This window comes from Gobio gobio (assembly GCF_949357685.1).
Source record: "Gobio gobio genome assembly, chromosome: 20".
Lineage (NCBI taxonomy): Eukaryota > Metazoa > Chordata > Actinopteri > Cypriniformes > Gobionidae > Gobio > Gobio gobio.
The window spans coordinates 48,428,710-48,437,912 of NC_137113.1; positions in this window are offsets into that span (position 1 = coordinate 48,428,710).

The following is a 9,203-nucleotide window of genomic DNA, read 5'->3' on the forward strand; positions in this document are numbered from 1 at the left end:
CAAAGGGATCAATAAAGAGTCCATCTATCAAAAACTGTACATTTATTAAAGAGCTTTATAAATACTATAACACTTGTTTTGTCTTTATTTGCACAAAGTTTAGTTTCATGAATTGCAAAAACTCTATATACACTATAAGAAAAACACCATAATGTTCATGTCTCAGCAATTATTCACAAAATTATTTTAAATCTGGATAAGGAATAGAACAGCTCTAAGTGTAACCTTTCATTAGAGCCCAAAAGTATGTCTGTACATAAAAGCATTCAAGAATAGCAGCATTGTATGTGTCAATGGTTACAAAGGGTCATTTGGAGTCTCCAAGTGGCTTTTTTTGGAAAGCGCCAAGACATGAACTTAGATAAGCATGTGCAAAACACTCATTTTCTAAAGGTATAGTTATCAAATAAGAAATTGGACTTGGTAAGGCTTCATGCTGTGATCCCATTGTGTTTTCCAGCTAATAGCTCCCAGCTACAGTCATATGCAGGCATCTTTTTACAACATTTTTTTTAGCGGAAGTACATATTTTCTTTTTTCAGTGTTTTAAATGTTCTATTACTCAATACCAGTATGACTTGCAGTGATTCTGACTGTTTAGGAACAAACCTTAGATTGTCACCTTTTAAAAGAGACCAAAAATCGTCTCAGGTTACAAATGTAACCATTGTTCCCTGAGAACAGGGAACGAGACGCTGCGTCAGCTTTGACGCTACGGGGAACGCCTCCAGCGTGACTGGTGCCTGAAATCACAATTAAAAAACGTCAATCCTATTGACCGGCGACAGCCTATGATGTCATCAAGGTGCGACCAGGAAGTATATAAGGGCGCCTTGCCAACATGACAGTATCTATCGTCTGAAGGGACTGTTTCGGCAGGCAGGCCCTGCGGCATGGCACAGCGACGCAGCGTCTCGTTCCCTGTTCTCAGGGAACAATGGTTACATTTGTAACCTGAGACGTTCCCTTTCGAAAGGGAACTCGCGCTGCGTCAGCTTTGACGCTACGGGGAACGATATACCAACGCCGCCATGCCGACGGGAGTGCATGCCCAATGGCAGTGACAACTGTCAAGACAAGCAAATTCTGCTGAAATGCCTGAACCACTCCCCTTCTGGTCACATTAGGCTGTCAGTGACAGCGCTCCCTACGGTCATAGCCCAAGCTATCACCTGAGAAGGAAACCTTCACACACATGAGGTCCTTCCCAGGCCTTGCTCGAAGGCCTGGAACCAACCCATTCGACTTAGAAGGGGTTCCTTTAAGGGAGCGTGGCAAGGGAACTACGAGGGAACCCTATGCCAGTCACTATTCGGGAGATTATCACCGAATGCCACCAGGGAGACCTGACCAGGTGACCCAGTCTAGTATGGGACACGTAATACGGTCAACCCTGTCTGTACAGTACAGAGCCTCTGGTACTCGCCTCCGAAGAGACATCCCGCTAGGGTGCTGCAAGAAAGGGCAGCGTCACCGACTAGCCGGACCTCAGAGACGGGTTATCCCGGAAAGCAGCGCTCAGCGAAGTGCTTTCAAACCCTTGCTAGCGAGGGGAGTCAAGCCGCTCGATCCTCGGATCTACCAAGCACTTACTTTAAAACGTGCTCAGGAGGCCAAAGGCCTTACAGGCTGAACGTATCGGGAGGGCCCCTCGGGACCTACCACCAACAGATCAGCGCCAAGCGGCCGTAAGCTCATAACAGACTCTCGTTTGAGAGGAGCTCATAAGCCTGCCCGGTAGGTAACCACGCCGTAGGCACACTATGAAGGTCCCGTCCTGTCGGGACCGCATAGCCGCAGTGACACCTGGTCGTGCTAGGGTAAGAACACCGCCTTCAGGTCTCGCAAATGGCCAGAGACCGGCGCCTGATAGCGGGTGGCCACTAGCTGTCAGCATAAAGCCAGTTGTGTGTCCCCGCCTGGGGAACTCGTCCCCCAGGGAGGCCGAGAGAGGCCTCCACCTGGTAACCTGATAGACCGCTTGCGCATCCAACAGCAGCGCTCGTCCTCAGGAAGGCCAAATGGGCCTGATACCTGATCACAGTCGTGCTAGCCCTCGAGGTAGCTGGGAAGACCAGGGACTCGCTTATCAGGGAGGCCAAGCAGGCCTACCAACTGCAAAGACATCGGGCAATCACAGCCTAGCTGAATGTGCTACTCGTAGCACTTCAGGCTCACCACGGCGGCTGGGGACCGGGAGCTCGCTCTCAGGGAGGTACCATGCCTACCATCTGATAGCAGAACGTGCCGCTCACGGAGCCGGCCTCTGCTCAGTGACTGGACCCCTCCAGAAAACCACGAGCCAGAGCGTGCCCTCAGAGGAGGCCACGTGGGCCTACTACTCCAAGCGAATCCCCTCAGGGAAGCCCGTGCAGCTTTGCTTTCCTGATAGTAGCCCATGCTACGCTCCATTACCGAAACTGGGGACCAGGGAACGATTCCAGGGAGGCGCAATGCCTCCAACTAGTAGCAGAACATGCCGTCCGTAGCGCTTCGCTAACCGTCTCACCCGCTTTCTCAGCGCCTGAGGATCGGGAGCTCGCTTCCAGGGAGACAATCATGCCTACCAACCGAAAGCAGAACGTGCTACTCGTAGCACTTCACGCTCATTACCACAGCGACTGGGAACCGGGAGCTCGCCCTCAGGGAGGCGACCGTGCCTACCAACTGAAAGCAGAACGTGCTACTCGTAGCACTTCACGCTCATTACCACAGCGACTGGGAACCGGGAGCTCACCCTCAGGGAGGCGACCGTGCCTACCAACTGAAAGCAGAATGTGCTACTCGTAGCACTTCACGCTCATTACCACAGCGACTGGGAACCGGGAGCTCGCTCTCAGGGAGGCGACCGTGCCTACCAACTGAAAGCAGAATGTGCTACTCGTAGCACTTCACGCTCATTGCCACAACGGCCGGGAACCGTGAGCTCGTCGTCAGGGAGGCCATCCGTGCCTACCACCTGATAGTAGAAGGTGCTACTCATAGCACTTCATGCTCACCGCCACAGTGGCTGGGCACCGGGAGTTTGCCTCCAGGGAGGTCACTCAGGGAGGCCGGATGAGGCCTACTACCCACTAGCACTCATGCTAGCCATCCAGTGACTGGGGCCCAGGAACGCCATCCGCAGAGGATGTCGAGTGAGCCTGCTTTCCCCACAGCAGGCCCATAGGGAGGCCCGGTAGGGCCTACCACCTATTTAGCAGCTCGTACCAGCCGTCGAGGGACTTAATGCCTATGGTGCCCCCTCGGGGGAGACCAGGCAGCGCCTGCTGACCACAGCAGGCTCTCAGGGAGGCCGAACAGGGCCTAGCTCCTGAGCGAAGGTAACCCAGACCGGGAGCCTACCCCTCAGGGAGGCCTGGCAGGACCTATCCCCCGAATAGGGGGTCTGCAGATTCCAAGGATCCTGCCGAGACTTTAAGAAGGCTGGCTGCTGCTACCTGGGCTGACGGCAGCTGTCTGCTGCTGACGAAGGCCTGGAAATCCAGTTAACACCTGGGGACTCATCCCCAGGGCCAAATGACGGGTCACTGCTGACGTCGACACCAGTGGAGAAAAGCCTCCGAGGCCCACTCGTGGGCCACGGTGTCGGGACTTTCCTGCAAGGAGGCCGGTTAGCGCCTACTACCTGTCCTGAAGTCCCACTGCCCAGACCGTCCAAGCTGGCCACTCAAAGCCAGCTGGCTCCTATGCCCGCACCTGGGGCTGGCTCCATCCCAGAGGCAGCTAGGGACAACCTGCTTCGCCGTGTCCTAGGGCCCCCAGGACGGCGCAGTCTCTTGGGCAGTGCCTACAAACATGGACCTAATCACATTGCCAACAGCAGTGTACTCAGCGGAAGTGCTTAAACAAAGACCCTCTAAAGCGAGGGGAGTACAACTTACGTCACCTGCATCGGGGCGGCTGTCTTACTTTCCATGCAGCGGCCAACCTTGATTGCGAGGGCGTCAGCCATTGGCAATGCTCGGGCCTCTGGGGAGCATCCGACCAAACCGTATTGACAGAGGATTATCCGATGTTCAGCTCGACCCGGGCCCTAAAGGAGGTGGAGCAGAGACATAAAGCAAGGGAACAATATCACAGAAATGTGAAATCCACCGGCCGTACCATCCTCCAGGAAAAGGCCGGGGGCCGCCAGCAGATGGCGGCCACCAAGCTCCGAAAGGCGGAAACAGCGGATAAAGTCTAATCGCCACTGGCGCAAAGACGCTTAGTTCCACCTCACGACCACTGGCGAAGTCGCTGTCTCCTGCACCACCTCGTCTGCATTACTTGTGACCCCAGAACGCAGAGAAGGGGGCGGGCCTTGGCCGGACGACTCTGTAACAGAGGAGGCTGAAACAAGGATGCATAAACAACGCCATGTTCTTAAATAAAAAGACAGGCCAGGGGCGAACATCTTCATTAAAAGGGAACGCCCCCATCCTTGACAAAGCCTAGGCCAAGTGGTGCGACATAAGTCCGCACTAGATCTACTCAGGGCCCGGGAAAAAAATATTATCACCTCTAATATTACACAATGAGGCCCCAAAAACCCTTTTCCCAAAGCCCCGCAGAGCTGGGCGCAGATCTCACTACAGCTCGTGCGTTAGTGCATACCCGGTCTTCAGCTACTTCCCACTTTTACGCTAGGAAAAAAAACACAGCTCGCCTCTTACACTACAAGCCCTCGGGCAAGAGCGCGATTCAGTTACCCACATAGTGGGGGAAAACATAGCACGGAGAGGCAGCAGACTCTACTAGCAGAAAGTGAGGTATTCACACACAACCACATAATGTTGCAAAGAAGATTGTTCTTAGCTTACTCACGGGGAGCTGCAGGCCCTGCGAAGATCCAGCGGCGATCCAAATTTCCCCAGAAAAACCTCTCAGGCGAGAGAAGGTATAGGAGTTCTGAAAAACATAGTTTTGAAAATGTTTCACCCTCAGAGAGGGGGACTCACCGATCGCTCCCAGCGGTGCTTCCAGCCAGCCATAAGGCTAGTATCCGCCCGCCATCCTGAGGGGGGTGCTTTCACCAAACAAGCCAGGCTTGTTCATCTCCGCGCTCCTCGGGGGTGGAGTCTGCTGCCTGCGCTGGTTCCGGTTACCAGCCCCGGCTTCCTTCCTCTTCCTGTCGCGGGTGTCCCGCCTCCCTGTCCTCCGAGGCGGGGCGCTCGAGAGGCGACGCTGGCTCGCTATTCCCATCTCCAGCCCTCAGACTGGGACGGGCCGGGGACACCCGACTGCCTGGGTGCGGTCCCGGACCTCAGCGGAATGCATGTCCTGAATGCCGCCGAGCGCGCCTTCGCCTCTCCGAACTTTCCCACCACCGCCTCTACGGAGGTGCCGAAAAGTTCAGATGGCGAAACCGGGGCATCAGGGAGAAAGGATTTTTTCCTTCTCCCCGATGTCCAAACGGTTTAACCACAGATGTCTCTCCGGAGAGCGAAAACCGCGGTCCGGCGCGACTCGACAACCGCCTCAGGGGGTCCCTCCCCCCTGATCGAGGTCCCTCAGCAGGTCTGCCTGCAACACAGCTGTGGTGTGCAAAGCCGCTGCAGTGCGACCCACTGACATGTAAGCCCTGCCATTCAGGCGTTTAGACCGGCAGGGTGGGAGCCCTCAGTGTCGCCGGCCGCCCAGAGGCGAGATAAACATAACATCTCGTCCACAGGCGGCATCGACACATACCCAGCCAGGCAGTCCCTCGACATCAGCGACATCTAGCTCGCTGATGTCGACAGATGCGGGGCTGAGTATGGTTTCTTCCATTCCCTCGAGATCTGCTGATGGAGATCTGGAAGGAATGGAAGACTCCCAGGAGTTGGGAGGTCATGGGCGGAGAGAAACCGATCGTCCGAACTGTTTGGACGCTCAGCCTTTCTCCTCACGCGCCGCAAAGGCAGCTGCAGTCTACCCGCAGCGCGTTCCATGACTTCCAGCAACTCCCGTACATGGGACAGGATGGTAAGAAAAGCTTCAGCATTTTTAACTGACTCACCCATCCTCTGCTCGAGTGGAAGAGCAGCAGACGAGGAGGAGGAACATAAATCCAGCTCCTTCCTCCGAGGTCCGCCTCTCGCGATCTGGATCGTCCTCAAGAACCATAACTGTCTCCAAGCGACGAGCCAGATCCATCTGGGAAGCGCTTTTGGTATTTAGACGCCGCTCAGCCTCAGCTCGAGCGTGGCCGTTCCCAGATGCTGAAACCTCTCCCCTCGAGAAGAGGTCCCACCGAGAGCGGAGCGTTTCCAGAGGACAACGCTCACAAATACTTTCACAAGAGGTTCGCAAACCTCTCATGCATGCTCTTCTCCCAGACAGTAAACGCAAAGTGTGTGTGTATCCAAAGCGCAAGATACACATTCAAAACACACCTGCAGAAGTGGCGTTCTCAGCACACTTCATTGTTATCCTTCTTGTAGACGTTTCACGTGAAGACAGGCAAAACAGTCCCTGAAGACGAAAAGATACTGTCATGTTGGCAAGGCGCCCTTATATACTTCCTGGTCGCACCTTGATGACATCATAGGCTGTCGCCGGTCAATAGGATTGACGTTTTTTAATTGTGATTTCAGGCACCAGTCACGCTGGAGGCGTTCCCCGTAGCGTCAAAGCTGACAGAGCGCGAGTTCCCTTTCGAAAGGGAAATACATATACTCCAAAAGGTTCAAGAACAGCATGCAATTTACTTTGGGTATGTTTTTTTTAGGCGTTTTTGGGAAATTTTGGAGGAATAAATCCCCTTCACTGTCACCGTCCCGCTGGCGGGACACCTGGCACTCTTTTTTTGATCGCCTTTTTTTCGTATCATATATTTGAGTAATTATCATAAATTAGGTATCATTCGAAAGCTTACTAACTCAAAATTCATCCTGGGAAAACCGTTTTGAAATTGGACGTTGCGTTACCATGGAAACGGTACTTTAAATTCTTCTAGCGGGCTCCTCCCCTAGTGGGCGTCGTCATGTTTTATATTACAACATTTATTTTAACTACTTTATAATAAAAATCTTTTCTAATCTTGACAAAACACATATCGTCGGAAAGGTCTGAGTCTCAGGGTTCCATATTTGGTGACCATTTTGTGATGGAAGGGATATTTGGACAGAAATTTACAGAAAAAAGCATCAAAACTCACCCGGTGGCTATTTGTGGTACAGCGCCTAAACAAAATCTCATGGGAACTTAAATTTTTGTGATATCAACTTCAAATTTGGAACACAACTTGATTAGACATATGGCTTTGATTTTATAGTAATTTTAGATTAAAACATTTTTGTAAAATATATATTTTATATAAAATAAAAATATTTAGTACAGTATTTTTTATTTACAGTAAATTTAAATTTCCATAACTTTTTCATACTTTCATATTTTGAAATGTGTTTACTTCAGCAATAATCTGCCGAATGTCTGCTTTAAAACAAGATCAAACTTAGGTCTATATTCCAAAGCATTCTTGAATTACAGCCCTTTAAGTTTGGATAGTGCATTTTCATGTGTATTCTCAAAAAGGCGGGGTGACAGTTTAAAGAATATCTGAATAAATTAGTGATTATTGATGTGCCATGCTGTCCAATCTTTTGCATAAAAAAAAACAAGTTCCTTATTGACATTATTTTGGTGGGAAATCAGCTGCACAAACATTACAGTTACAGTTTGGTTATGATATCAAAATAAAAATATTAAGCGTATATTATTTCTTGCCACTGTATAAATAAAGTTAATTAAATTTAACCCTTTAACTGTCACCCCCCCCCCCCCCCTTTTTTTTGAGAATACACATGAAAATGCACTATCCAAACTTAAAGGGCTGTAATTCAAGAATGCTTTGGAATATAAATCAAACACTCTGCAGATTATTGCTGAAGTGAAAGCAATTCAAAATATGAAAGTATGAAAATGTTATGGAAGTTTAAATTTACTGTAAATGAAAAATACTGTACTAAATATTTTTTATTTCATATAAAATATATATTTTACAAAAAAAAATGTTACTCTAAAATTACAATAAAATCAGCGCCATATGTCTAATCAAGTTGTGTTCCAAATTTGAAGTTGATATCACAAAAATTGAAGTCCCCATGAGATTTTGTTTAGGCACTGTACCAAAAATAGCCACCGGGTGTCATCCACATTGCATTGATTGTTTTTTTGATGCATTTTCCTGTAAATTTCTGTCCAAATATCACTTTCATCACAAAACAGTCACCAAATATGGACCCTTGAGACTCAGACCTTTCCGACAATATGTGTTTTGTCAAGATTGGAAAAGATTTAAATTATAAAGTAGTTAAAATAATTGTCGTAATATGAAACATGAGACCGCCCACTAGGGGAGGAGCCCGCTAGAATAATTTAGAATAACGTTTCCATGGTAACACAATATCCGATTTCAAAACGGTTTTCACAGGATGAATTTTGAGTTCATAAGCTTTCAAATGATATATAATTTATGATAATTACTTAAATATATGATACGAAAAAAAGGCGATAAAAAAAAAATAGTGCCAGGCGTCCCACCTGTGGGACGGTGATATTAGTCACATAAAATGGAAGTTGTGCTGGTCTTTTCTTCTCTATTGTGCCGTATATCGAGTGAAGCGCTTCACAAACAAGAACAAATGTAGGGCGGGGCTTCATTGTGTCTGTGGGGAATTGATTGGATGGTTGTGGTTTGCTATTGGCCGATCTCATGTGAGTGACAGGTGGCCCCGCCCTCGTCATCAGAGACACGATGAAGTTATTCCGATTCAAGATTATTAACACAATAATGTGCACCGATAATAAACACTGCAATATTCCATAAAAACAGTCCGTTTTGATTTCACAGTGACTTTAGTGCTTGAGTTTATTCCTGAAAGTCTGATAAGCCGTTTTATATAAATGCTTTTCAAACTACAAAACTAAATTGTGCTGCATGATAAGAATGACCCTGCTCTTGTGTTGTCAAATGCTTATTCTGCGCATGGAGATGAAAACTGGCTTTATTGATCGTCTCCCTTTGAAATAACATTTTGAGCTAAACCAGCGTTCCACTTTCTCTCATATCTGCATGAAGATCACAGCTCAGCAAATGAAACGGCTGCTTGTGATCAGATGATCAGCTCATACATCATTACTGAGGGAGGAGGAGCGCTCTGGGACATGCTCAACTGAGGACCTTTACATTTGATCACTAGTCAGATAGTTGTTGTGCACTTCACATAATCATCACA